At 45.2% G+C, this 25633-nt stretch overlaps 1 long non-coding RNA gene across 2 annotated transcripts in view; it reads right to left on the bottom strand.

Annotated features, from left to right (window-relative positions):
- Nucleotides 1-25633, bottom strand: part of LOC123761005 (uncharacterized) — a 56194-nt gene that overhangs the window by 14926 nt on the left and 15635 nt on the right. The window contains exons 2-3 of one of the 2 annotated variants that reach the window (XR_011231151.1): nt 15448-15808; nt 5943-6539 (exon numbers count right to left, since the gene is read on the bottom strand). This is a non-coding gene — a long non-coding RNA (uncharacterized lncRNA). Of the gene's footprint in view, nt 1-1690; nt 6540-15447; nt 15809-25633 lie in introns of those variants that run through there. The other variant, XR_006773195.2, reaches the window with a different exon arrangement.

Raw genomic sequence — 25633 nt, 5'->3', positions numbered from 1 at the left:
CAACGCAGTTAAGGGGTTAAGGCGAGCAGGTGATGGTCTCACCACCACCTCCTCACCCTCCCCATACACCAACACCACTCCTCCCTGTCTCCCATACGCCACCAAGAATCATTAGTAAAGGTAAAGTGCAGTTAAATGTTCACTTATTTTATTTATGGTTTATATTTATACCCGATTGTTTTGTATATGAAAAATATGAGTAGTATTCTGTATAAAATGTATTTTTAAGTTAATATTTTTGGGTGTATGGAACAGATTAATTCAATTTACATTATTTATGGGAAATTTCGATTTGGTCGACAAATTTTTGGTTGACAATGTGTCTTTGGGAACGGATTACGATTGTAAACGAAGGTACCACTGTATAGGACTAAACTTGAATTACACCTTACATGAATTAATTTCATACATACAATACATACATACATACATGTGGAACCTCAGCGTATGAATTTAATCTGTTCCAAGAAATGAATCATAACCCAAACATTCGCACAACGAATCAAATTTTTCCATAAGAAATAAATGTAAATTTATCCCTTTTTACACACACACACACACCCAAAAATATTAACTTAAAAATACATTTTATGCAGAATACTACTCATACTTTTTACTGCACTTTACCTTTATTGAGGACTCTTGTTGGCGCACGGAAGACGGTGAGAAGGGGTGGAGGAGGGGGAGTGGTGTTAGCATTTGTAATAGGAAGTCCCCTTCCATCATATCAGGCAATTATGACATTTCTGAGGTACTCTCTCGTACATTTTGTAGCCATACCACTAGGACCTGATTGTTTGTCTCACTAGGAATCTGTCTAAAGACACTTGTTTTTGCCTAAGTTTTAACAATTATCTGTAGTGAGACATCACATTATCATTAAAAAGGTTAACACAACAGCTTGCCATAGCATTATCTGGGCGAGTCTTTTCAGCAAAACTTTGCAATTCTTCCCTTACTGCACACATTTTTGAAAGTCAGATCAATCACTTGGATACCATCTTCACGTTTATGAATGATCTGTTTTTGTCTTCTATCGTCGTCCTCAACTATTTTTTAGGTTGCACTTTATCACTGACTTTTTTCAGACTCATGGCATGATATACTGTATATTAAGAACTTCATTATTCAGCAAAACAAAACAAAAAAATTACAGAGAATTCAGCGCGGTTATCACTATGCAGGACTGATAAACTGATTGTACCTTGGCTTGCAGAACTCAAGCACGTGACCCAAACAAGTATGAACAAGCTATTTGAACTCCAGAGTGAACGTCGCACACCAGGACAAATTTTATGCAGAAGTTGTCATCATACATGAGAAATTCACACTCGGGGACAATCGTACACCGAGGTTCCACTGTATGTGTGTAATTACCTAAGTGTAGCTCAGGTTGAGAGCTACACTTATGGCATCCCGTCTTCCCAGCACTCTGTCATATAATACTTTGAAACTACTGACAGTTTTGACCTCCACCACCTTGCTTAACTTGTTCCAACCGTCTACCACTCTGTGAAAGTGAATTTTTTTTATTTCTTTGACAGCTTTGTTTAGTTAGTTTAAATCTATGACTTCTTGTTCTTGAAAGTTCCAAGGCCACATGAATTTTTCCCCTATCATTTTTGTAGATTCCCATTACCATTTTGCATGTAGTGATCATATCACCACTTTTTTTTTTTTTCCTTGTATCTTCATGTTTTGGCATATTTAATGCCTCTAACCTCTCCTCGTAGCTCTTGTCCTTCAGTTCTGTAGCCATTTAGTTGCGTGTCTTTGCACGTTTTACAGTTTGTGCTTCTTAAGACATGGGCACCATACAATTGCTGCATATTCCAGCTTTGGTCTCACAAAGGTCATGAACAATTTCTTTAGTATTTCACTATCCATGTACTTAAAAGTAATTCTGAGATTGGAAAGCATAGCATAGGCTCCTCGCATGATGTTTTTGACGTGGTCCTCAGGTGATAGCTCTATCTACAACTACTTCTGGATCTCTTTCATTATCAGAATTTTTTTTAAAGATTTTTTCATATAATTTGTAGGTTGTGTTTGGTCTACTTTCTCCTATTTCACGTTCCTTAATACGGTATTTATTCAAAATAAATTCCATTTGCCAATTGGTGCTCCATTCACTTATTTTGTCCAGGTCTTTTGGAGGGCATGATAATTGTCTAGGTTTCTGATCTTCCCTAGAAATTTAGCATCATCATCAGCAAACATGTTCATATTATTCTGTATTCCTTCTGGTAGATTGTTTATGTAAACAATGAACATTAATGGTGCAAGAACTGAACCCTGTGGTACTCCACTTGTGACATTTCTCTAGTCCAATACATTGCCTCTGATTACTGCTCTCATTTTTGTTAGAAAGTTTTTCATCCATATTAGAAGCCTCCCTATCACTCCTCCAGTATGCTCCAGTTTCCAGAACAACTTCTTATGTGGAACTCTGTCTATAGCCTTTTTTAGGTCCAGATAAATGCAGTCAACCCAGTCATCTCTTTCCTGTAAAATCTCTGTGATTCTGTCATAGAAACAGAGTCAATTTCCTGAGAATCTGATCCTGAGTAAACATAGGATCTTCCAGATCGAAAACCGTAATGTCTGTCTGTTATATTATTTTTCTCCAGGTGTTCTGCCCATTTGGTTTTAATTATTTTTCCAATATTTTGATATTGCACATGTCAATGATACAAGTCTATAATTGAGAATATAATTCACCCTGCTGTCACTTATGTACATTGGAACAATGTACTGCCTTTTAAAACATAGGGATGCCTGAAAAATAATTTGAGGTGGAATGCTAAGCTCGGGTGCACATTCTCTCAGAACCCATTGTGAAACTCCATCTGGGCTAAGTGCTTTGTTCTTTCTTAGCTCCTTGAGCATTTTTTCCACTTCATATCTAGATATCTTTATGTGCGCTATGTTGTTCTCTGGAATTCTTGTTGTGTCTGGTTCTCTGAAGATTTAATTTTGCACAAAAACACTTTGGAACTGTCAGTTTAATGTTTCACCCATTTCCTTTACTTTTGCTGTGAATCTTTTTCCCATTTTCAAGCTCTGAATATTATCCTTTATTTGCAATTTGCTTTTGATGAATTCATAGAATAGGCCTGGTTCTATTTTACATTTTCTACTATCCCTTTCTGAAAATTATTTTCTGCCTCTCTCCTCACTGCCATGTAGTTGTTTTGTGCTTCTTTGTATCGCTGGTATGTTTGGGGGTTTGGCCTGTTTCTATATCGATTCCATTTTTGTGTCTTTTGGTCTCTAGCCCTCTTGCAATTTCTGTTAAACTAATCTTGTTTCCTAGTTCTGCACCTCTGTTTTGGTATAAATTTTGTGCCTTTAACATATATTTCATAAAACTTGACATACATCTTATTTACTTCCTTGCACAATAATAAGTCTTTCCAATCAAATTCCTTTAAGAACTTTTTAAGTTCCCCATAGTGTCTTCACCTGAAATCAGGTTTTTCAACTGCTTCAACTTCCTCATTCTCTTCTAGATTATAATGCATTGAATACTTATTCCCAAAAGGAAATGGTCACTTTTACCCAAGAGGGGAAAAGGTACTAAATGTCAAATATCTCTTTCCCCCTTTCCTGTTGAATATCAAATCCAAAATAGAAGGAACATCCCCTTCCTTCATTCTCGTAGAGAGTTCAACATGTTGATACATGAATGTCTCCAGGATGAGGTTTAAGAATCTACAGGTCCAAAAGCCCTCCGTTCTAGCTCCATAGGCCTCCCATCTATGGCTTTCAAGTTAAAGTCGTTGTAGGATGGCACTGTGCCTCAAGTGACATTCCCATGTGCACTGGCAGAGTAGGCCAAGCTGGCCATACCTATCAGCCACCACCTCGCCACAAATGCATTTATATTTGGTGTGGATTGAGGAAGCAAGGAAGAGGGCCACAGCAGTTCGGAGAGCATGTGGTGTGAGACATGTGCTAGTTGCAGACATTGGGGTAGCTAATAGGAAGTCACCTGCATGTAGGGCTGCTAATGCTACGAGGCAAGCAATGTCATGTGTTATCGAAGCATCTAGGCACCTTGCAGCAGCTCGGTCTTCAATGGGGCCATCCCAGCTGGGTTGACTGTGGGCTTGTGGTGGTGGTTGGGGTGCTGGGGTGCCCAATCGGTGGCATGGTGTATAAACTTGAGATCGTCTACCCCTGCCAGTTGACCTAAGTAGTCAGGTAGAATTTCCTTCACTAAATTGTCAGATGCCAAGGAGGACAGGAAGACTGGTACAACAATTTGCTTGGCTGTTCGAATGTCGAGGCCCTAAAGTTTGATGGGAAGAGAGGCTTATTTCCATTGCACGTCATCAGGGGAAAGTTTGATGGCCTTTTCTAACAGCGATTTCAGTGAAGTTATATCCACATAGTTATTTGCTACTGTAGAATGCTGAACACCTCAGAAAGTGGGTTAACCTGGGGAGGGACAGATGTCTGGTAATGAGGTAAAGTGCATCCTGAGCATCAATATCTTCAATCCTCCCATCCATCCACTTCAGGTCAGAGATTTTGTTATCAAGAACCTCATCAATGGCCTTTGATCCAAGGTAGGGGGGGAGGTCCTAAAAGTGAGCTGTCTTCAGGTTGGTTATATATATATATATATATATATATGGATATCGGGCAAACCATCCTTTATTCTATCTATGATGCCCCAGTTGGAATATGTTATTTTGCACTTATAAGAGTTCAAGGTGAGGCCTGAATTTGCACATTGCTCCTGGATTGTTCCAATGTTCTCCAGGAGGAAGTCTTGGGAACCAGCTAGGGTGCCATTATCCAAGAACCAAATGTTAAGCTGTCAAGAATGTCAAGAACACGAATGTATATATGGGTAGACGGAAGGGAAATAATGATGAACTGCATAGAGTACTGCATCCCATCATACCAAATTGAAGGCATTTTTTTAAATCTAGTTAGATCAGGGCCTTTTCATCTGTCATGTTAGCAATGAAAGTTTGAACTGCATGAGCTGCCTCCTCACATACTTGTAGAATGCCAAACCATGTCAATATTTGACGTGGTTTGGTTTCAGCATGATGGGTACTGCCTGGCTAACTGTTCTCGCAGCAGCCTTTGCAATGAGATGCCGGAGGGAATTGCCAACAGTTATTGGTTTGATTCCTTTATCCTTTTTCCTCAGAGCACAGAGGGATGCTTCAAAAAAGAAAGGCCTTATGGTCTCTGGTGTGTTACCAGCAAGACATGTGTTGCTGAATCTGGTTAGTTCCACCAGGAGGCCTTATGCATTGTCACAGCCCATCTTCCAAAAATGGGGAGGTAAATGTAACAGCCCCATAAGTGCAATTATGTACTATGTATGACAGTCAGTAATTGTACTTATTTACACTTAGTATTAAATCATACTGTCAAATATATTGTGAAAAATATATTGTGAATATTTGAGTTTACCTGAAAAGCTGAATAGAAAACCACAACCTAACCTAACCGTCTTAGTTTTTTTAAGATAAGCATTTTATTGCTTCTTAATTACAGTTACTACTTAACCTATAGCTATATTAATATTACATTTTATAAAACAAATAAAACAAAACTAAAATATTTAAATAAACTGTAAAGTAACTCAGGATATTTTCAATTTTTTTATAAAATCTCTATTGTTTAATAAAACTAAAAAAGAAATTTCTGATATTTTAAACTTGTGAATGGCAAACTGAACTTTAAAACTTCATCCTAAAATTCTGAGTGTCTTAACAGAAAACAAGGAGAATAAATGGGGAGATAAATGTAACAGCCCCATAAGTGCAACTATGTACTATGTATGACAGTCAGGAAATGTTCTTATTACACTTAGTATTAAAACGTACTGTCAATTCGGAGGATGGGTTGAATGTCACCCAGTGAAGGGTTGAGCATTTGTATAATATGGTTGGGTTTTAGTGCTGTGAACCCACCTGCAGATTCTGGTGAGAAGGACAAGGCTGCTTTATGAACCACAGATTCATCCACTGAGAGAGGTTTTGTTCCAGTAACCCCATCTGGTGGAATGTCATTCTCATGTGGAATGACCCTGGGTGGGTCATACCTTGATGGGGTTCTGGGAGTTGTTGTTCTCCACAAGCCCAGCCCAGGGCCAGGCTTGACTTGTGAGATCTTGGTCCAACAGGCTATTGCTTCCCATGGAGCCCTCATATCCCATGGGCCCTCATATCCACTACAGCCCGGTTGATTCGGCACTAAATAAGCTATCCCCCCCCCCCCTGTAAGAATCAAACTCACAACCTTTGGTTTACAAGACCAGTGTCATTGTAAACCACGTGTTTGGTCAGGTCAATGGTGTTTGTCCCTTAGGGCTTGAGCTGTATTGGCATCTCTCTCAGCAATTCTGTCTTCTGGTGATGACTCTTATTGCATCTACAGTGTTTCCCACTTCTCTTTTTTTTTTTTTGCCGACTGTTGCTCTGATTTTTGAAGTCTCAGATACATCACTGTTGCTCTTCCTGCAGTGAGTTTCTCTTGCACAATTGGGAAGGCGCACCTGGCTGTCCTCCCTGGAAAATTAATTTATTGCATTTATGACTGAGGCAGCTAAGGTTCTCTTTCTCCTTGCAGGGTTGGCTAGACATATACAGTATTGCAAAACAGTAGGAAGTTGTGCCATTCTCGGGCACACATACATACATATGTGTATACATACATAGCATGAGCTATGAGGGAGAGACTACGGGACCTCACGTTGCTGGAAGATAGAGGAGTCAGGGGGAGGGGACATGATCACCACATACAAGATTCTCAAAGGAATTGATAGGATAGGCAAAGATAGTAAATTTAACACTTTCGCGCTTTAGATTAGAGATAACTCGTCGCCGTTTTCTCTTACGATTCTGCATAACAGCCTACTTTTCTCGTCCATCGAGAAAATATTTCTATAAATTCCATTTTTTAACCGAAATGGATGGGGATACTTTTGTTTTGTAGAGAATTTATTTGTGAATGTTTTGGTACCAGAATGAATATTATATCACATAAACTTCTATGAGTAAAAAAAAAAAATACACAAAGTATGTTTGGGGGTGTGGCGAGCGTGTGGCAGTGGGTTCCCTTTAGCCGTTGATATATCCAACACATGGGAAATATTTGTATGTGTTATGTATATGTCTGTGTAGGGAATTTTACTGCGATCACTGTCATACAAATTATAAAATGTTTCAACAAGTATAAACATGACAAACATCAAGTAAGTAAGTAATTATCAAAAGAAGGCACCAAACCGGGAAGGCTATGTAGCACCATCAAATACGCAAAATAATCAGAGGGCGCTAAATATCACCAAGGATGCCAATACGAGAACAAAAACGCATAAGGCGAACGATATCAAAAGTATCCGAGTCACCAAGAATTCTATCGAGGGACAGGTGACCGCGAGGGGCGGTCGGAAAGCAAGACACACGCTCGTCCTGGAAGTCAGGACATTCAAGAAGGACATGCACGACCGTAAGAGGGACAATGCAACTAGGACAATAAGGAGCAGGGCGGCGCTCCATCAAGTGACCATGGGTTAAGCGAGTATGGCCAATACGCAACCTCGCTAGAGCTGTTTCCCACCGCCGGTTACGGTGGAAGGAGGACGGCCACGAGGAAACACAACATTTAAGAGTACGTAGCTTGTTACCAGTAACAGACAACCAAGAAGCCTGCCAACGGGTAAGGACTGAGGAATGGATAACCGGGTAAAAGTCGGAATACGGAATGCCTTTACGAGAGATGGGACAAGAGCGGACAGCTTCCTTAGCGGCAGCATCCGCACGCTCATTTAAAGACACGCCAATATGGCTGGGAACCCAACAAAACTCAACCGACTTAAATTTACTGTGAACGAGAAACAGCCAATGCTGGATCTCGACAACTACCGGATGAACTGGATTAAAGCACCCGAGAGCCATGAGGGCACTACGAGAGTCAACAACAACCACAAAGGAAGACTGACAACGAGAAAGCAGGAGACGAAGAGCATAGAGAATAGCATAAAGTTCCGCTGTAAAGATGCTAGTCTCCGGAGGCAAGCGACACATATAAGTGCGATCAGGAAAAACAACAGAGTAGCCAACACCGTCCGCTGACTTAGACCCATCGGTGAAGACAGAAACGGAGCGGGAGTGAGAAGAAAAGTGCTCGAGGAAAAGGCGTTTTAGAACTGTAGGAGGGGTAAAAGCTTTAGTGATACGAGTCAAGGATGTACAAAACCGCGGAAGAGGGACCCTCCACGGGGGCAAAGAAGGAACAACACGAGGAGAAACATCAGAAATACGAACGGAAAGAGAATCCTGCAGGCGAGATAACCGGACAGAAAGAGGGAGGTGGTGAAGAGGAACAGGAACCGCAGGAGGGGTAAAAGTTAAAGCACGACAGAGACGAGAGGAAGGATGTTGCAAGGACCGCGCAAGATAGCGAAGACAGTAGCGATCACGGCGGTCCTGGAGAGACAGGAAGCCAGTGTCAACATACAAGCTAAGGACGGGAGTCGAACGAAAGGCACCAGAACTGAGGCGCAACCCAGTATGGTGCAAAGCATCAAGACGGCGCAGAGTAGAAGGAGAAGCAGACGAGTAAGCAGGGCAACCATAATCGAGCTTAGACAGGACGAGAGAGGAATGTAAAGCAAGGAGAGTGCGCCTATCTGCCCCCCAAGAAGTATGGGACAAGACCCGAAGGAGGGTAAGGGACTTAGAGCACTCAACACGGAGGTAAGAGATATGGGGAGACCAAGACAAACGAGTGTCAAGGAATAACCCCAAAAGCTTCGCGGAATCTTTGTATTCAAGGGGATGACCATAAAGTGACAAAGAGGGACGAAGAACAACCCGTTTCCGCGTAAAAGTCATGGCACAAGTCTTAGAAGTAGAGAACTTGAAGCCATGACCTGTGGCCCAAGACGACACGGCATCAATCGCAAGTTGAAGCCGGCGTTGAAGGAGAGGCGAATCATCACCCTGACAACAAAGGGTAAGATCATCGACATAGAGAGCGGAGAAGACACCAGAAGGAAGAGAGGAAAGAAGACCATTGAGGGCAACCAGAAAAAGAGTAGTGCTCAGAACACTACCCTGGGGCACACCTTCGTATTGCTGAAAAGGGGGAGAGAGAGCGGTACCAAGGCGCACCCGAAAGGAACGACGAGAGAGGAAGCTGCGGAGAAAGAGAGGGAGATGACCACGAAGGCCAAAAGAATGAAGTTGAGATAGGATATGATAACGCCAAGTGGTGTCGTAAGCCTTTTCTAGGTCAAAAAGGACGGCAACAACGGAGGTCTTCGCAGCAAAAGCAGTACGTATATAGACCTCCAAGTTCACCAGGACATCTGTCGTGCTGCGGCACTTGCGGAAACCAAATTGAGAAGGGGAGAGGAGGTGATGGTGTTCCAGGAACCACATCAGACGAACGTTAACCATACGTTCAAAGAGTTTGCAGACACAACTTGTGAGAGCAATAGGGCGAAAGTCCTTAGGGGAAGTACCCAGAGACCCTGGTTTGCGAACAGGGAGGACAACGGCATCGAGCCAGTCCTCAGGGACTGACGACGACTCCCAGATCCGATTATACAGACTCAGTAAATACTGAGACGTGCTCGGAGGGAGATGGCGAAGCATCTCATAATGAATACCATCGGAGCCCGCCGCCGTAGAACCGCAGAGGGCCAGGGCAGAACGAAGTTCAGAGAGAGAGAAGGGATCATTATAGGGAAGCAGAAGATGAGTGCAGAAATCTAAAGGACGAGACTCAAGGACAGGTTTACGAAGAAGGAAAGATTGGGGAAGATGAAGACCAGAGCTAACAGAAGAAAAGTGGGAACCCAGTTCGGAAGCGACCTGCAACGGGTCCGCCACAAGAGTATCATGGAGGTGAAGGACCGGTGAAACATCGGGAACGAACTTACCCGCTATCTTGCGGATACGCTTCCAGATCTGGGCCAGAGGGGTTTCGGACGTAATTGTCGAGACATAAGATGCCCAACATTCACATTTAGCCGTACGGATGGCCCTACGGGCCACCGCACTCGCTTTCCGAAAGAAAAGAAAAGAATCGGTCGTCTGCCTACGGCGGTGCTTCTTCCAGGCTGCACGCTTACAGCGGACAGCCCGAGCACAGTCCGCATTCCACCAGGGAACGCACTTCCGTGGACCCCGAGAGGAAGAGCGAGGAATAGAGCGGAGGGCAGCGTCGAAGACAGTGTCATGAAAAAGGAGGAGAGCGCGAGAGAGGGGCAGAAGGGAGAGGTCAGAGAGAGTAGCACTGAGGGAAAACAGGGTCCAGTCCGCCTTAGCAAACTGCCACCTAGGGAAAGAGAGGGAAGGGCGAAAAGAGAAAAAGGAAACAAGGATGGGGAAATGATCACTTCCATGGAGGTCATCAAGAACCTGCCATGTGAAATCTAAGTAAAGAGAAGAAGAGCAGAGAGAAAGATCAAGACAAGAAAGGGTGCGAGTTCGAGAGTCCAAATGAGTGGGCTCACCAGAATTCAGAAGAGACAGGGAAGAAGAGAGGAGAAACGGCTCAAGGAGGCGACCCCGGGTATTCGTCAGAACGTCACCCCAAAGAGAATGACGACAATTGAAGTCACCCAGCAGGAGCACAGGCTCCGGCAAGGAGTCTAGGAGGTGTTTCAAATCAGGAAGAGAGAGCGGGACACCCGGGGGGAGATAAATGGAACAAACTGTGTACCATTTCCCCACAAAGATACGAGCAGCAGAACAATGGAGAGGCGAAGGAAAAAGTAAAGGAACAAAGGGAACATCAGCCCGAATCAAGAGAGCAGAAGAATTAGAAGCCCCAGCAATGGCTGGGGGGGGGAGAGAAAGGAATAGCCACGAAAACGACCAGGACGAGCACCAAGCATCGGCTCCTGGAGACAGACACAAAGGGGCGAAAACCGCGAAACCAGAAGTTGGAGTTCGAGGAAATTGGCGTAATAACCTCGAACGTTCCATTGAAGAATGGACAACGACGAGAAGAGAAAGGACAAAAACAGAGAACAAGGAAGAAACAAAGGCGAAAGACCAACAGAGCACGTTAAAGAATATCAGGGTCGGGATCAGGGTCAGCAAAGTCAGGGTTAGGGGGCATGGGTAAACTGAGCAAAGACGGAGGGAAGGAAACGGGAGAACAGATCAGAGGTGGGCGGGCAGGGTCCGGAGGAGGAGGAGGAGGAGGAGGAGGAGGAGGAGGAGGAGGAGGAGGAGACAACGGAGAGGAGCAGTCAAGGACAGCAGCAGGAAGAGGGGGAGTAGAAAGAGAGGAGCGCACCCCAGCAAGAGCAGCAACCGAAAGGGAAGCAGGGGCCAAAGAAACCTCCATAGCAGGAACAGGGGGCGCAAGCACTGAAACGGGAGTGGAAGGAGCAACAGAGCCAGAAGGAGGAGCTGAGGAAGAAAGCGAAGCCTTCTTACCCGCCGGGGAAGAGGAAGGAGAGGAGCCAGGCTTACGCTTCTGACTTAAAGAGACCGGTGTCCCAGCAACTACGTACCGGGCAACGGATTCCAGTGTCTCAACAGGAGAAGCCGAACGAGAGCACACACGACGGCCGTTAGGAGAGCGATGGACATCCGCCCGCACCGACAGGCGGCGGGGAGAGCCGATAGATGGAGGAAGAGGATGGGAAGGAGGATCGGAGGGGGACGAGGAAGGAGACACAGAAGACACGACAGACCGGGTAGAAGGAAGGGGAACCCCAGACAGAGGACCAGGAGGAGGATCCTTCGGGAGAGAACCCAAAGGGACAGAGGAGGGGGCAGTGGGCGCATCAGGGTCCAAGGCCTGGAAACGGTTGTGAGTCTGAGGAAGGCGGGAAGGACGAGGAGAGGAAGAGCGCAACACGCGAGCATAAGAGATATTAGCATAAGGCGGGAGCCGGCGAACCTGGCGCCTCGCCTCAGGAAAAGATAAACGCTCCCGGTGCTTCAAGTTGAGGACGGCTGCCTCAAGCTTGTAATGGACACACGCACGGGAGAAGGTAGGATGGGCCTCACCGCAGTTGAGGCAACGAGCCTGGGGAGAAGCGCACTCCGACTTAGAGTGACCTTCGCCACCACACAAAGGACAGAGAGAGACAGTCCCGGAGCAGCGGAGGGCACCATGCCCAAACCTCCAGCACTTGTTGCAGAGCCGAGGAGAAGGAATGTACTCCTGGACAGAGCACCTGGCACCAGCAAGAATGACAGAGGGTGGAAGGGTCCTACCATCAAAGGTAATCTTCACAACCCGGAGGGGTTGACGGCGACTACCACGAGGGGGACGAGTAAACGTGTCCACCTGGAGAATAGAATGGCCCTGGGCAGCGAGGATATGTCGAATATCGTCGTGGCAGTCGCGTAGGTCCCGAACACCGGTCGCAACATGGGGCGGGAGCAAAATAGTGCCAACACTGGCATTCAACTGGACGTTCTTCGAGACCCGAACGGGGGTCTCGCCAAGGCAGGATAAGGCAGCCAAGCGGGAAGCAGCATCCTGAGAAGGAGCAGCAACGACACGCGTACCGAGACGAGTGGGGTTAAAAGTAATGGAGGCATCCACGGAATCAATGAGATGTCGATGAAGGGAGAAATCGTCAGGAGGCGCAGAATCAAGAGGGAGGAGATCAAAATATTTGGCCCACGAAGCGGGACCAAACAAGGCTTGATAGGTAGCAGAACTGGAAGGAATCGAGCGAGGGCGGCCGTGACGAGAACGGCGGTGAGAACCCCCAGAGAGAGAGGGGTTAAAAGGCGCAGTAGTAACAACTAGAGAAGGAGCCGCGCCAGGGGACGAGGTAGTCACCACTGGGGGCTTGGGGCTCGACCCAACCACAGAGGAGGGAGGGGAGCCAGGGGAAGGAGTCAGAGAGGCCAAAGGAGGAGCAAGGTCGGGGCCCAATGCAGCGGAGGCTACAGAGCCCGGTCTTCCAATACGGACCGACTCGGGGGCTTGGTCGCCCACCCCACGAGCCTGAAAAGGTAAGCCAGAAACAGCCGAAACAGGGGTTATCATCCTGACGAAATTACGAATTCACTCACGAATGTGCCCCCACACCCACCATGGAGCCACAATTAGAGGCAGGACACCCAACAAGAAGCTATCGCCGAACTTGTCGGGGCCTCCTAGGGGTGCGTCGTGAGTATACGCCCCACAAACGCCACCTTAAGAAACCGACAGTCCGTCGAGATCGGGTTCAGTGACGAAGTGGGGATTGACAATAAAAGGTTCCCCTCGCTCTCGACGTCGGGTACCGCAGTTCTACGGGTGCAAGAGTATGCCTCCTCAAGCACCCGGGCGTCAAAGTAGAAGAAGTCCAAGGGAAGAACCAGAACGAGCAAAAGGTCGGCAGGAAACGGCAAGCAGATAGGAGAAGAGGGGGGAGAAAAACGAAACAGAAGGAAAAGGAAAAGGAAAAGATGCCCAGCAGAATTGGAGAGGACGGCAGCAGGAGCACAAGGCTAGAAAAGGACAGAGGACTGTCCCAAGGAGCATCACACTCCGGCAGCCGCCCACTAAGCCCCCAGACGGCGACAACGAGCTGAGCGGGGAGGGGGTGACAAACATCAAACGAACGAAAACAATGCGTTCGTTTCTGCCGCGAACGCATACTGAGCGACGTGGTTCTATATTTGGCGCTTCTCTTACACATGCTTTGTACAAATGTTATACAGTTCATCTTATAGAAAATTTTATTGCGAACACATTGGTATAAAAAAGAAATACGTACATAGAAAAGTAGGGTCAGGAAACGTATAAACTTTCCAAGCATGATTTCCCCCGTGTTTTCGCCAGTGCGCTCGCGGCTAACTACTCTCCACTTCACACACTCTTGCGGGTGGGCAATTACCTATATTAAACATTCATATGCATATGTCCGTGTAGAGAATTTTATTGCGATTCCAATGATACCAAAATTAGCGATGTAGGACAACTGTAGGCTTCGCAACCATTAAGAGAGTGGAAACATTTTGTTGCTGTTTGGCGCTCTCGGCGAGTGATCTGCATAGTTTTTTATTTGGTATTGATACTCCTTATGCTTGGGCGGCATTTTATAGGTATGCTCTTATAGACAATTTCATTGCGAACACAGTGATACCAAATTTAAATACGTGCGCCTTCAATTATTGTCAGGACAGTCAAAAGAGTGTACACTTTTTGGTCTTACCGCGTAGGCGCGCGAAGTGCCGAAAGCATCTGGGGTATTGTTTTTTTTTGAGCGCCGAGAGCGCGAAAGTGTTAACACAAGGGGCACATGCATTAGGTGACACAGGTGGGAACTGAGTGCCCAAATGAGCCATAAAGACATTAGAAACAAAAATTTAGTGTCAGAGTAGTTAATAAATGGAATGCATTAGGAAGTGATGTGGTGGAGGCAGGCTCCATACACGGTTTCAAGTGTAGATATGATAGAGCCCAGTAGGCTCAGGAACCTATATGTCAGATGATTGACATTTGAAAGGCAGGATCAAAGATCCGAAGCTCAACTCCTGCACGCACAACTAGGGGAGTACATACATACATACATACATACATATATTTATACATATAAAAAGTTGTCCCCAATTGGCCAAGTTGCCAAACAAGCCGAGTTTTCCTGAGACAATATATTTTTCAAAAAAATTTTATGGAATGATAATTCTTTTCATATATTATATATGATTTAATTTTTTTTTGTAATTTGATTTAAAACTATCGCAGATCAAACCTAACCTAAACTACCGAACCTAGCCTATCCTAACAACCTATTCAATGTTCTTACTATAATAATATTAATTTAAAAAAACCAAACTGAAAAATATTTGAAAATCACTCTGCCTGTGCGGCAACTTGGGCCTTGCATACTAGGTCAAGTAGTGCATTCTGGCTACTAAGTATGATAAAATATTCCACAAAACAATAGAAATAAATTTGATCAGTTTAGATTTAGGAAAGATCTTGGTAAATACAGTATTGGTTTCAAAATGGGATTGTAGATTTATGGAACAAATCAAATAACATAGATATAAGATTGCCGAATTATTTAAAGATTAGATACATACAGTATATTAATGAGCCTGGGTGGATAAAGAAGAAGGCATCTCATTCTTTATTCTTGTATTCAAAATTCTATGAGATATGGGGAAGAGAAGTTACAAGTAACTGTTAGGATGTGAAATCTCCAACTCTCACACTTGGCTCTATGAATGATCCTGTGGACACTTGCCATTCAAAACAAAATAAAAGGTTCCGTGTTTTGCTAGATTGGAATGGTGAGCCGAAGACTAAACATAGCATAACCTATGGAGCCAGCAGCAAATTCCTCCTTGAGAGAAGGGAAAACCATTGTTCCAGGACAGCCCGAGTTGAGGGCCTTGTCGCCCATCACTCGAGTCTGAGAGGGAGTAGCAATTATGAACACCATAAAAGTGGGAATAAAGATTAGGGGCCCCAATGCTAGAGAATACTACTTACCAGTTGAGTGAGGAAGGCAGAGCTCTGGCTTAAGAATGGAGGCATTGTCCTAAAGAGTCTTCCCCCTTTACAGCAATGAAATCTTTGTTGTACAAGATATTTCCTCTCGCTGCTGCCGACTCCCTTTTCCCTCACACTCCATCCATAAACAAAATAAACCTTCCTCTCAGGTTGACCTCCTGCTGAAGAAATCCTCCAGCATGTAATCCAAAGACTACTGGGTCCTAAATTCAGTAGGTATCCTCTTCTAATCTCTTCTAATACTTTGCTATATCAGGCAGGAGTAGGGCTGAAGCTACCCACACCAGCCCAAGGACGACATACAGAACCCCCTCACCATGACAATATACTCATACAGTATCTGCAAAATATATTTAAACATACAGATAAGCATTTTTTTAACTTGCACAATAACATGAATAATCAAATTAATAAAGGTAGACACAATAAATAATAATATTTCAAAGCAGAATTCATGAATACTGGCAGTAACTTATCACCAAAAATGAAATGCTTTATCCATTGACTATGTTAATACAGTATAATATTCTGATCTTCCAATTACCAGCACAATAATAAATCTATATACAGTAAAAGTACATGAAATTAAAAGAAAAAGTGTTAAATGTAATGAAATGCCATTTTCTGGGTGAGACCCGGAGGCTCCACGGAGCTATCCATGCTGTTATTGCTAATGTCAGACTTTGGCATCGGTAATGTGTATGAAGTTCTTTAGGCCTACCGGGGACCACGAGCCAGAACCTGGCCCCCTCAGAGAAGCACAAGAAGCAATGGCCTACAGAAACCCCCATGTGGTTGGAAGCATTCTATGTCTGCCATTGATCGGGTCAGGCACCCAGAAAGGTAAGCATCCCAAAACAAACCCCTATTCTGATTAAGAAATTGCTACTGAGAGCCGAACTTGTGGGCAGAACTCCCAAAATAAAAACGAGCTAATGAGCATGACGTCACCACGTCGGCTGTCTGCACAGCTTCCCCCCTCCCCGGGAGGAGGAAGAGGGAGTCCCAGACCTCTCGCTCCGGATATCCCCAGTTTTGAAGCTGGATATCAAAACACGTGAAAAACCGCAGACCAGAGGGAGGAAGGGCTGCCAGGGAGCCTCTGGGTCTCACCCAGAAAATGGCATTTCATTACATTCAATGCTGGTTCTCTGGGGGTTGGCTCCCCGGAGGTACCCAGCCAAAGACGAAAACAAGAGGGACCTAATCCGGGAGGCAATCGTCGCTCACTCCCCAACGCGAAGTAGAGACAAAAGGCTGTAACCGCCAACCCAAGGGCGCATCGGCCCGACAAGGCCCAGGAACATCAAGGAAGGAACACGTAGCCAACCTACGAACATTGTGGGCACAGGGAAAAACTGCAGGCTGGCTGGACCGAACCACCCCGCGGACGACCCAAGAGAACCGCACCCTGGAACAGGGAAGAAGAGAAACCAGAGGAAGCCAAACGTGACCCTGGTCACGGCAGCCGTGGCACAAAAAACCACCGTTGAATGTAATGAAACGCCATTTTCTGGGTGAGACCCGGAGGCTCTCCGTAGCTATACCGGGCTGATGTGTATAATGAGACCGTGGCAACAGTCAATCGAAGGAGTTCTAGGCCTACCGGGGACCAGAGCCAGAACCTGGCCCCTTCAAGAGAGGCACGAGGAGCAATGGCCTAAAGACACCCCCGTGTAATTGGAAGCAGTCTTTGTCTGCCATCTACCAGGTCAGGCACCCAGAAGGGTAGGAATTCCAAAATAAACTACTGCTGATCAAATAATTTGCAAATCGAAAGCTGATCTAACAACAGAACTCCCCCAATCAAAACCAAGGAAACAAGTATGACGTCACCACAAATGCCACGCATTCGCCTGTGCAACAACCCCTTCCCAAGAAGGGGTCGGGGGGGGGGGGGGGGGTGCCCAGACCTCCATGCCGGCAACTCTCCTCAGTTCAGAGGATGAGTATCAAAAACACGAAAAACCACTGACTGGAGCGAGGGAGGGATGCCGGGGAGCCTCCGGGTTTCACCCAGAAAATGGCGTTTCATTACATTCAAAGCTGGTTTTCTGTGGAGCGCCCCTTCGGCTCCTCGGAGCTACCTAACCAAGGATAAAAAAGAGGGACTAACCCAGAAGACGGTCGTCACTCACTCCTCAACTCAAAGTCGAGACAAATGGCTGCAACCTGTGCTCCAGGGCTACACACGCCCGAGAAGGCCCAGGAACATTAACGAGATACCGTGCAGCCAAGAATCTGTTCGACCTCCAAAAGCCCTGTGCCCGAATGTCAGCCCAGGACATATTCCCAAAAACAGCAGCCAAAGCCGCGAACTTACGAACGTCATGAGCACGGGGATAGAACGCAGGCTGGCTGGACCAAAAATCCTGCGGACGACCTGGGAGACGCGCGCCTTGGAACAGGGAAAGAGGGAAACCGGGTCCACCCAAAGAGTGTGCCCTGCCACAGAGGCCGTGGCGCGCAGATACCGGCGAAGAGCCGCAACTGGACACAAAACATGATGTACCCCCGGCCGAACCAACCAAGCATCAACAACCCAAGGACCCCTTCGAAAAGCAGCAGACCGATTCTTCACCAGAAAAGAAGGAGAAGAATGCAAACGAACGAAACGACCACCAGGATCGAAAGAGCAGAAACCCGTGCGCCGGAGGAGAGCATGTACATATATTGGGGAATTAGGTAGTGCTAGATGTGCTGGGGTGGGGGGTGGGTGGGGGGGGGGGGGGGTTTGTGTGTGTGTGTGTGTGTGTGTGTGTGTGTGTGTGTGTGTGTGTGTGTGTGTGTGTGTGTGTGTGTGTGTGTGTGTGTGTGTGTGTACTCACCTAATTGTGCTTGCGGGGGTTGAGCTTTGGCTCTTTGGTCCCGCCTCTCAACTGTCAATCAACTGGTGTACAGATTCCTGAGCCTACTGGGCTCTATCATACCTACATTTGAAACTGTGTATGGAGTCAGCCTCCACCACATCACTTCCTAGTGCATTCCATTTATTAACTACTCTGACACTGAAAAAATTCTTTCTAACGTCTCTGTGGCTCATCTGGGTACTAAGTTTCCACCTGTGTCCCCTTGTTCGTGTCCCACCCGTGCTGAAGAGTTTGTCTTTGTCAACCCTGTCAATTCCCCTGAGAATTTTGTAGGTGGTTATCATGTCTCCCCTTACTCTTACTTACTTACTTACCGTGTGTGTGTACTCACCTAGTTGTACTCGCCTAGTTGTGTTTGCGGGGGTTGAGCTCTGGCTCTTTGGTCCCGCCTCTCAACCGTCAATCAACAGGTGTACAGATTCCTGAGCCTATCGGGCTCTGTCATATCTACACTTGAAACTGTGTATGGAGTGAGCCTCCACCACATCACCCCCTAATGCATTCCATTTGTCAACCACTCTGACACTAAAAAAGTTCTTTCTAATATCTCTGTGGCTCATTTGGGCACTCAGTTTCCACCTGTGTCCCCTTGTGCGTGTTCCCCTTGTGTTAAATAGACTGTCTTTATCTACCCTATCAATCCCCTTCAGAATCTTGAATGTGGTGATCATGTCCCCCCTAACTCTTCTGTCTTCCAGCGAAGTGAGGTTTAATTCCCGTAGTCTCTCCTCGTAGCTCATACCTCTCAGCTCGGGTACTAGTCTGGTGGCAAACCTTTGAACCTTTTCCAGTTTAGTCTTATCCTTGACTAGATATGGACTCCATGCTGGGGCTGCATACTCCAGGATTGGCCTGACATATGTGGTATACAAAGTTCTGAATGATTCTTTACACAAGTTTCTGAATGCCGTTCGTATGTTGGCCAGCCTGGCATATGCCGCTGATGTTATCCGCTTGATATGTGCTGCAGGAGACAGGTCTGGCGTGATATCAACCCCCAAGTCTTTTTCCTTCTCTGACTCCTGAAGAATTTCCTCTCCCAGATGATACCTTGTATCTGGCCTCCTGCTCCCTACACCTATCTTCATTACATTACATTTGGTTGGGTTAAACTCTAACAACCATTTGTTCGACCATTCCTTCAGCTTGTCTAGGTCTTCTTGAAGCCTCAAACAGTCCTCTTCTGTTTTAATCCTTCTCATAATTTTAGCATCGTCCGCAAACATTGAGAGAAATGAATCGATACCCTCCGGGAGATCATTTACATATATCAGAAACAAGATAGGACCGAGTACAGAGCCCTGTGGGACTCCACTGGTGACTTCACGCCAATCGGAGGTCTCACCCCTCACCGTAACTCTCTGCTTCCTATTGCTTAGATACTCCCTTATCCACTGGAGCACCTTACCAGCTACACCTGCCTGTCTCTCCAGCTTATGTACCAGCCTCTTATGCGGTACTGTGTCAAAGGCTTTCCGACAATCCAAGAAAATGCAGTCCGCCCAGCCCTCTCTTTCTTGCTTAATCTGTGTCACCTGATCGTAGAATTCTATCAAGCCTGTAAGGCAAGATTTACCCTCCCTGAATCCATGTTGGCGATTTGTCACGAAGTCCCTTCTCTCCAGATGTGTTACCAGGTTTTTTCTCACGATCTTCTCCATCACCTTGCATGGTATACAAGTCAAGGACACTGGCCTGTAGTTCAGTGCCTCTTGTCTGTCGCCCTTTTTGTATATTGGGACCACATTCGCCGTCTTCCATATTTCTGGTAGGTCTCCCGTCTCTAGTGATTTACTATACACTATGGAGAGTGGCAAGCAAAGTGCCTCTGCACACTCTTTCAGTACCCATGGTGAGATCCCATCTGGACCAACCGCCTTTCTAACATCCAGATCCAGCAGGTGTCTCTTGACCTCCTCTCTCGTAATTTCGAACTCCTCCAAGGCCGCCTGGTTTACCTCCCTTTCTCCTAGCACAGTGACCTCACCCTGTTCTATTGTGAAGACCTCCTGGAACCTCTTGTTGAGTTCCTCACACACCTCTGTCATTCTCTGTATACCTGTCCTCGCCTGTTTTAAGTTTCAATACCTGTTCTTTCACTGTTGTTTTCCTTCTGATGTGACTGTGGAGTAGCTTTGGTTCGGTCTTGGCTTTGTTTGCTATATCATTTTCAAAATTTTTCTCTGCTTCTCTTCTCACCCTGACGTACTCATTCCTGGTTCTCTGGTATCTCTCCCTGCTTTCTGGTGTTCTGTTATTCCGGAAGTTCCTCCACGCCTTTTTGTTCAGTTTCTTCGCTTCCATACATGCCCTATTATACCATGGATTCTTTTGTTGCTTCTCGGATTTTTCCCTTTGGGCCGGGATGAACCTGTTTACTGCCTCCTGACACTTTTGGGTAACATAGTCCATCATACCCTGTACAGACTTGTCTCTGAGGTCTGTGTCCCAAGGTATTTCACTTAGGAAACTTCTCATCTGTTCATAATTCCCCTTTCGGTATGCCAGCCTTTTGATTCCTAGTTCTTTTTGGGGGGAGATAAGTCCTAGCTCTACCAGGTACTCAAAGTTCAATACACTGTGGTCACTCATTCCCAAGGGCGCTTCCATCTTAACTTCCCTTATATCCCATTCATTTAGGGTAAATATCAAATCAAGCATTGCTGGTTCATCTTCTCCTCTCATTCTTGTTGGCTCTTTGGTATGCTGGCTTAGAAAGTTTCTTGTTGCCACGTCCAGCAGCTTAGCTCTCCATGTTTCTGGTCCTCCATGCGGGTCTCTGTTCTTCCAATCTATCTTCCCATGGTTGAAGTCTCCCATAATTAGTAGTCCAGATCCATTCCTGCTAGCAACAGAAGCTGCTCTTTCTATTATGTTAATGGTGGCCATGTTGTTTCTATCATATTCCTGTCTAGGTCTTCTGTCATTTGGTGGTGGATTATATATGACTGCGACTATAATTTTTTTCCCTCCATTTGTTACAGTACCTGCTATGTAGTCACTGAAACCCTGCCGGCCAGCCAGCCAGCCAGCCAGCCAGCCAGCCTGCCTGCCTGCCTGCCTGCCTGCCTGCCTGCCTGCCTGCCTGCCTGCCTGCCTCTCTCTCTCTCTCTCTGTCTGTCTGTCTGTCTGTCTGTCTGTCTGTCTGTCTGTGTGTGTGTGTGTGTGTGTGTGTGTGTGGGTGTGTGTGTGTGTGTGTGTGTGTGTGTGTGTGTGTGTGTGTGTGTGTGTGTGTGTGTGTGTGTGTGTGTGTGTGTGTGTGTGTGTGTGTGTGTGTGTAATTACCTAAGTGTAATTACCTAAGTGTAGTTACAGGATGAGAGCTACGCTCGTGGTGTCCCGTCTTCCCAGCACTCTTTGTCATATAACGCTTTGAAACTACTGACGGTCTTGGCCTCCACCACCTTCTCACTTAACTTGTTCCAACCGTCTACCACTCTATTTGCGAAGGTGAATTTTCTTATATTTCTTCGGCATCTGTGTTTAGCTAGTTTAAATCTATGACCTCTTGTTCTTGAAGTGCCAGGTCTCAGGAATCCTTCCCTGTCGATTTTATCAATTCCTGTTACTATTTTGTACGTAGTGATCATATCACCTCTTTTTCTTCTGTCTTCTAGTTTTGGCATGTTTAATGCTTCCAACCTCTCCTCGTTGCTCTTGCCCTTCAGTTCTGGGAGCCACTTCGTAGCATGTCTTTGCACCTTTTCCAGCTTGTTGATGTGCTTCTTAAGATATGGGCACCACACAACAGCTGCATATTCTAGCTTTGGCCTAACAAAAGTCATGAACAATTTCTTTAGTATATCGCCATCCATGTATTTAAATGCAATTCTGAAGTTAGAAAGCATCGCATAGGCTCCTTGCACAATATTCTTTATGTGGTCCTCAGGTGATAGTTTTCTATCTAGAACCACCCCTAGATCTTTTTCTTTATCAGAATTCTTTAAAGATTTCTCACATAATATATAGGTTGTATGGGGTCTATGTTCTCCTATTCCACATTCCATAACATGACATTTATTAACATTAAATTCCATTTGCCAGATGGTGCTCCATATACTTATTTTGTCCAGGTCTTCTTGAAGGGCATGACAATCATCTAAATTTCTTATCCTTCCTATTATCAGCTGCTTTGTTCTTCCCGAGCTCCTTTAGCATATTTTCCACTTTATCTCTAGACACCTCTATCCGCTCTATGTTGTTCTCTGGAATTCTTATTGTGTCTGGTTCTCTGAAGATTTCATTTTGTACAAACACACTTTGGAACTTTTCATTTAATGTTTCGCACATTTCCTTTTCATTTTCCGTGAATCTGTTTCCCATTTTCAACCTCTGGATATTATCCTTTACCTGCAATTTGTTGTTTATGAATTTGTAGAATAGGCCCGGTTCTGTTTTACATTTATCTGCTATCCCTTTTTCAAAATTTCTTTCTGCTTCTCTCCTTACTGCTGTATAGTTGTTTCTCGCATCTTTGTATCGCTGGTATGTTTGGGGGTTTGGCCTCTTCCTATACTGATTCCATTTTTGTGTCTTTTGGTCTCTTGCCTTCTCACAATTTCTGTCGAACCAATCCTGTTTTCTGGCCCTGCATCTCTGTTTTGGTATGAATGTTTGTGTGCCTTCCTCGTATAGTTTTAAAAATTTGGCATACATTTCATTTACTTCCCTGCCTAGCAACAATTCTGTCCAATTACACTCATTAAAAAAATTTCGAAGTTCCCCATAGTTGCCTCTCCTTAAATCGAGTTTATCAACTGTTTCAATGTCCCCATTTTCTTCTAGATGATATCTTAAAGCATATTTAATGTCTAACAGGACGTGATCACTCTTTCCCAAAGGAGGAAGGTACTGGATGTCAAAAATCTCTTCTTCTTTCCTGGTGAATACTAGATCCAGTACTGACGGTACATCTCCTTCCCTCATTCTTGTGGCTTGCTTTGTGTGTTGATACAAGAATGTCTCCAGAATGAGGTTCACAAATCTGCATGTCCAAAAGTCCTCCGTTCTTGCTTCACAGGCCTCCCAGTCTATTGCTCTAAAGTTGAAGTCCCCCAGTATCTACAGTCGTGATTTATCTTTATCTGCTTGTACAATAATATCTCTCATGACCATTATGAGGCCCTCTCGTTTGTCATCCAGTTCTTCCTTTGTCCACGTGTTGCTTGCTGGTGGGCTGTTGGTATTTACAATTATCAGCTTATCATCCTGATTCCATACCTGCAATGCCATTATGTCAATATCTCGAGGGTTTTCAAATATTAACTCTTTTACCTTCAGGTGTTTTTTCACCAGTACAGCCACTCCTCCTCCCTTCCTAGTTTTCCTGTTACGTCTCCAAACTGAGTAGCCTCTTGGGAATATGACTTCATTTATTATATTTCCTTCAAGTTTCGTCTCTGATAATGCAACAATATCTGGGACCCTAAGCTGGATTTTGTGTGTGTGTGTGTGTACTCACCTATATACTCACCTATATGTGCTTGCAGGATCGAGCATTGACTCTTGGATCCCGCCTTTCTAGCTATCGGTTGTTTACAGCAATGACTCCTGTCCCATTTCCCTATCATACCTAGCTTTAAAAGTATGAATAGTATTTGCTTCCACAACCTGTTCCCCAAGTGCATTCCATTTTTCTACTACTCTCACGCTAAAAGAAAACTTCCTAACATCTCTGTGACTCATCTGAGTTTCCAGTTTCCACCCATGTCCCCTCGTTCTGTTATTATTACGTGTGAACATTTCGTCTATTTCCACTTTGTCAATTCCCCTGAGTATTTTATATGTCCCTATCATATCTCCTCTCTCCCTTCTTTTCTCTAGTGTCGTAAGGTTCAGTTCCTTCAGCCGCTCTTCATATCCCATCCCTCGTAGCTCTGGGACAAGCCTCGTCGCAAACCTCTGAACCTTCTCCAGTTTCTTTATGTGTTTCTTCAGGTGGGGGCTCCATGATGGCGCGGCATACTCTAAGACGGGTCTCACGTAGGCAGTGTAAAGCGCCCTAAAAGCTTCCTCATTTAGGTTTCTAAATGAAGTTCTAATTTTCGCCAGTGTAGAGTACGCTGCTGTCGTTATCCTATTTATATGTGCCTCAGGAGTTAGATTAGGTGTCACATCCACTCCCAGGTCTCTTTCTCGAATCGTTACAGGTAGGCTGTTCCCCTTCATTGTGTACTGTCCCTTTGGTCTCCTGTCACCTGATCCCATTTCCATAACTTTACATTTACTGGTGTTAAACTCCAGTAGCCATTTCCCTGACCATCTCTGCAGCCTGTTTAAGTCCTCTTGGAGGATCCTACAATCCTCGTCTGTCACAACTCTTCTCATTAATTTTGCGTCATCTGCAAACATTGACATGTATGATTCCACTCCTGTAAACATATCATTTACGTAAATTAGAAAGAGGATTGGTCCCAGCACCGATCCTTGAGGTACTCCACTTGTTACTGTTCGCCAGTCCGACTTTTCGCCCCTTACCATTACCCTCTGGCTCCTTCCTGTTAGGTAGTTCTTCACCCATACTAGGGCCTTTCCGCTTACTCCTGCCTGCCTCTCAAGTTTGTATAGCAGTCTCATGTGCGGTACCGTATCAAAGGCCTTTTGGCAGTCAAGAAATATGCAGTCTGCCCAGCCTTCTCTGTCCTGCCTTATCCTTGTTACTTTATCATAGAATTCTAAAAGGTTTGTTAGGCATGATTTCCCTGTCCAGAACCCATGTTGGTGCTTGTTTACAAACCCAATGCTCTCCAGGTGCTCAACAAGTCTTAGCCTAATTATTCTTTCAAGTATTTTGCAGGGGATGCTTGTCAGTGATACGGGTCTGTAGTTAAGTGCCTCCTCCCTATCACCCTTTTTGAAAATCGGTACGACATTTGCCTCCTTCCAGCAACTGGGCAATTCTCCCGACATAAGTGACTCATTAAAGATCATTGCCAGAGGCACGCTGAGAGCCTGCGCTGCCTCTTTGAGTATCCACGGTGATACTTTGTCTGGTCCAACAGCTTTATTTGCATCCAGTGTTGTCAACTGTTTCATTACATCCTCTGCTGTCACCTCTATATCCGATAGTCTTTCATCTTGGGTAATCTCTTCTAACAATGGGAGCTGCTCAGGCTCGGTTGTGAACACTCCATGGAATTTTGCATTCAGTACCTCGCAGATTTCCTTGTCGCTTTCTGTATACGCCCCTTCTGTTTTCCTCAGTCTTGTCACTTGGTCATTTACCGACATCTTCCTTCTTATATGGCTATGTAGTAATTTTGGTTGCTTTTTCGCTTTGACTGCAATATCGTTCT

The sequence above is a fragment of the Procambarus clarkii genome, chromosome 41 (assembly GCF_040958095.1).
Source record: "Procambarus clarkii isolate CNS0578487 chromosome 41, FALCON_Pclarkii_2.0, whole genome shotgun sequence".
NCBI classification, from domain to species: Eukaryota; Metazoa; Arthropoda; class Malacostraca; order Decapoda; family Cambaridae; genus Procambarus; species Procambarus clarkii.
The sequence above is the reverse complement of the archived record's forward strand: the minus strand, read 5'-3'. Positions and strand labels throughout refer to the sequence as shown.